Genomic DNA, 5124 nt, shown 5'->3' with positions numbered 1-5124 from the left:
ATGGTGTCTGGCACAGAATAAGAGTCAGTGAATGATTGCCTATTGCCTGAAATAAAAAACTGAGTGTGGGGATGTTTGAAGAGCAGTCTCCTCCAGCTTGCAAAGATAATTCTCTAGGTTCTGTTCTCATCATCCTGTCTTTAGCTGCTTTGCCTCTGTGTGACTAAGATAGGCTTTTTAAAGGGAACCTTGGCCAGATTCCTTTGTCACTTCTTTCGAAATATTCCTACCTGGAGGAGGACGGGAATCTCATGACTCTGGGAAGCGCACAGGGAGTCCAGAGAGTTAGCGAACTCTTGAGGGCCCTCCCTGAGTTATAAAGCAGCACACAGCCACTGGGGAGAGGAGACACTTTCTTGGATCTGGTGACAAATTGCACAGGGAGCCCCACGGATGCAGCTGTTGTGAGCTGTGTCTCTCACGCTGGTGGCGGTTGCTTTTGAGTCTCTCCTGCAGGTGACCCCAGTAAGCTTTTCTTTGGTGGGAATCCCTTCTTCGGTTTGCCATCGATTCCCCGTTTGGAGTGAAGACGTGTTTGCTTACTGGGTCTCTAGAAAAGTCATGTCACAGTCCCGTTCCCCGGCTCCTCAGAAGAGTCTTGTCTGGCTTTTATCGTGAAGATGTTTTGGGGCTGTGATCAAGTCCATAACTGACCAAGTGAGAGAGACTTTCTTAGTTAATCAAGATGGGCCTGACTTCTCTCTGTGGAGAGACATACAAAACAGAACCAAGGCGCCCCTGTCCCGTGGATCTTCTCCCAGTAGAAACCTTTCCTCCTGAAGGGGGAACTGAGGCTTCTAAGACTCAGGAAGTCCCCTGTGGGTGGTGGGTCCAGCTTCCAGACTGCCTCCCTGAAGACTTCCTGCTCTGTGGATGACGCGTTCCACCCATCCTGGGCTTGTTCTGCCAGCTGTAACCTCGTGTACCAATTCCTTGCATTACGTCTCAGCTTGTATCCTCAGGGATCATTTTCCTGGCTGAATCCTGTTGGGTGACAGTGTTCAGCCCTTGGCAGGGGCCTGGCACACACAAGGCAGTTTGTTTTGGAGTCAATGCCAGGCACCAAGAGGGTTTAGGAGGAAAGATGGATCCAGGGGAAGTGGTCACAGCCCCAGGGAGTAGAGGGAGGAGAAGGGGTGGGCTTAGGTCGTGTCTGGGAAGAACTAAGTCTCTGTGAGTAAGAAATAGCAGAGCTGAGGAGACAGCTCAGTGGTTAAAGTATTTGCCACAACACCAGGGGGGACTGGAACTTGGATTGTGACTTAGGGATTTCTGTTGCTGCCATGAAACACCACATCCAAAAAGCAAGCTGACAAGCAAAGGGCTTATTTGGCTTGCACTTCTGCAATGGAGTCCATTGAAGGAAGTCAGAACAGGAACTCAAACAGGACAGGAACCTGGAGGAAGGAGCTAATGCAGAGGTCATGGAGGGATGCTTCTTACTGGCTTGCTCATCATGGCTTGCACAGCCTGCTTTCTTATAGAACCCAGGACCACTAACTCAGGGATGGTACCATCCACGGTGGACTTGGATCTTTCTCCTTAATATTTAATTAAGAAAATACCCTATGGGCTTGCCTGCAGCCCAATCTTGTGGAGGCATTTTCTTAATTGGAGTTCCTCCTCTCCCTTTAGCTTGTGTCGAGTTAACATAAAACTAGCCAGCATAGATTTCTGGAACCTGTGTAGTTGCTGGGTGGGCATGGTGGCTCACCTGTATTACAGGCCTAGAAGGCAGAGAGATACAGGATTCCAAGAGCAGGCTGGTCAGCGGGAATAGTGGGATTGGCAAGCTCTGGGTTGGACTGAGAGGTCCTCCTTCAATAAATAAGGAGGAAGAACGAAGATAAACCTCAGGTTCCACATTCACTCCAACATTAATAGCCTCCACATGCATATCCACATACACATACATGCATATCCACTCTGCCCCCGTAGATAGAGATTTTTCTCCATCTTTCCCAGTCCCACTGGACCGGTTTCTCTCCACCCATTGGAGCCTGCTTGCTAGTGACCTGTAACTGCTATTAAATAACCACACTGAGGCTTATTATCAGTTATAATTGTTTGGCCAATGTCTTAGATTTCTTACTGGCTAGCTCTATCTATTAAATTAACCCACTTCTGTCAATCTGTGAATTGCCATGAGTCTGTGGCTTGCCGGTGCTGCATACTACTCCTTTGGAGGCTTCATGGCATCTCCTTGACTCCGCCCACTCTCTCCCTATCTCTGTTCAGATTTCCCACCTGGGCTTTGCTCTGCTAAGCCATTAGCCAAAAGAGCTTTATTCATCAACCAATAAAAGTAATACATATATAGGACATCCCACATCACCCCTCACATGCCCCACACATGCAGACATGCATGCACACAAGCTCACCACACACACACACACACACACACACACACACGAAAAGAAAAGGAAAAAATGGCAGAACCCGAACAGCTGGGCCTGTAGACTCCCTTGACACACCTCTACTCCACTCCCCTGTTTTCATCATATTCTCAGAATACCTCAGTTTCTCTTTATAGCAGTTATACATTTATTTCTGTGAGCCATGCCTGTCTCACCACTTGAGTTCAGTCACTGGGAGGTGGGGATGGATTTGGCACTGTAGGAATTCAGTCTTTTTCTGTGGGACAAATGAATAACCATTATGCCTCCATGTCCTGCCTTAGGGATGAAGTACACTTCACTGTTGAAGGAAGAGGCTCATGTTTGGGGGTTTCTCTTAATGTTCCTGGGGTGGCAGTGGGGCTAGAATCTCAGACTGGAGGAGACAATAGATTTGGAAGCTAGGGAGCTAGGGTGGGTGCTGGACATAAGAGGTGACCTTCTTCCAGCTCTCAGGATCCCGGGAAGCAGGTGGGACCGAGCTGAGGAGTCAGTGGTCTACAGTCATGTGACCACAAGTGACAGGAAGCCCTGAGAGTGAAGTCCAGCTGCCACCAAGCTTGCAGCCCGTGTGACATCAAAGGCCTGTCTGGATCTTGACCAGATATGTGGTGAGACAGTGAATGTCCAGGCTGTAGCCCGCAGAACTAGACAACTCCCCTGCTTCTCCTGTTTGTCTTTGGCCCCGCTTTTAACAATGGAGGTAGCAACACATATTAGAGTGCATGAAGCACACCCAGTTTGGTTAATTCATGTGCATATGTGTGTAGTTTATTTGTGTGTTCATATCTCTTTGTGCATGCGAGTTTATGGGTGTGTGCAGTGGCTGTTTGTGTGTGTGTACAAGCATGCACACATGGATATGTTGAAGCCTGAGGTCAATGCTGGGTGTCTTCCTCAATTGTTCTCCCTCTTACTTTTCTTTTCTTTTTCTTTATTTTTTGTGTGTGTTCAAGAAAGTTTTGAGTTTTATTGATGATGCCTCAAAGTGCAATTAACCTAGTTATCCATCAACAGGTAAATCAATTAAAATGATAGAATAAAACAAAATGTTTACGAAAGTATTAAAAGCACTAAAACAAAAATGCAAGATGTTACAGATAAATCTATAATATATTTTATTCAGTAAAAGGAGTCACACACAAAGAAATACGCATACTATATAATTTCGTTTGTGTGAAGGTTAAGATCAGGCAAAGCTAGTAGTGTTTAAAGAAATAAGTAAGATCCAGCTTTTAAAACATTTCCTCCCTGCTTGGGAGGAGCTGACTTCATCACAGGAATAAGGCCGGGAGTGAGTTCCCACACTTCACCCCCTCTGGTTTTTAAGTACAGCCACAACAGTTGGAGCTAAGAGCCCCCCTCCCCACCCCGCCCCAAGCAGCAATGAGAGCGCCCACTCAAGGTCCCCGGGATGAAGTACCATCCTTTTTGTCAGTGATCAGAAACTTAAGACAACTACAGTGCTGAGGGGCAGTGAAGCCTTGGAACATGATGAGGGTTAGAAGGGCATCAGAGCGAGGCCCCATAAATGAATTCTAGTGACTTTATCAGCAAAGGAGATAAATTAGGCATACATGCATAACCTTTTGTCTTTTGCCATGTAATGCTTTGTGCCACCTTTTAGACTCTGCAGGAAGGCCACCGCCACATGTGACCTTTCTATCCAATCTCCAGAACTGTGAAGCAAATAGATCTCTCTCTTTTATTTTTAAGGTTTTACAGCCTTAGGTATTTGATAATAGGTTGGTGCAGTGTCTCTCTGTAAAGACAGAACTCTCTGAAGTAGGCATTCTGTGACTCTCCAGTAGAAACTATTGAAGAGATACTGACCATGCTTTGCCATTGTTTGGGCTGAGTTTTCTCTCATATTTTTATCCAGAATCTTTGCTCATTGCTCTGAAACAGAAACACCCATTCCCAGGTGTTATTGTGAGATCTCTTATTCATATCTGTCTCAGCATAAACTTCGTTGAGGTTAGTGTAAATTCTGAATCCTCAATCTAGATAGGAGGAAGTTAGAAGGGAATCATGGGAGATGACTCCATGGGATACTGGGAAAGACCCAAAGTTATTGATGTAATGCAGATAGATCTATGTAGGTCAGAAAATGGGCATTCAAACCAGATGGGTGGGAGCTGGGACAAAGCTGTCAAGACTTTCACGTGCTTGGTTAGGATCAGCACAGTTTGAATTCATCAGTATTTGTTAAAGGCTACTTCTGATTAATGCCAGAGTTTAGCAAGCGTTAGTTATGCATGCCATGGAACTTGTTAGAGTAACCCTCTATGCGCACGCTGACTGTACTTGAGAAAAAGTGCTATGTGCCAAGTTCAAGCTTTCTAGGCATCTGTTGCCCCTCCATTTGCCCATTTTACTTTTCAAGCCAGGGTCTCTCCCTGAACCCAGACCAAGCAAGCCCCAGGGTCTTCCTGTCTTTGCCTCTCCAGTGCTGGGATTATGGACACATGCCTCTGTGCCCAGCTTCTGACATGCGTGCTGAGCTTCCAGACTCAGGTCCTTACCCATTGAACCCTCTCCCCTGCCTCCACTTTAATATTCATGTATACAGTTATCCATGTGCTCATCATTAACCTGGAGATGTCCCTGGCTGTAAGAAGTTACCTCCTGCCTGCTCTTTGTGCAATCCTTACCCAAACCTGATTAATCATGGGCACCCCCAGAAGACCCCAAGCTTAAAAAGCAAAGTCACCACATTGAGACCAAC

The sequence above is a fragment of the Myodes glareolus genome, chromosome 7, assembly GCF_982192425.1.
Source record: "Myodes glareolus chromosome 7, mMyoGla1.1, whole genome shotgun sequence".
NCBI lineage: Eukaryota > Metazoa > Chordata > Mammalia > Rodentia > Cricetidae > Myodes > Myodes glareolus.
The sequence above is the reverse complement of the archived record's forward strand: the minus strand, read 5'-3'. Positions refer to the sequence as shown.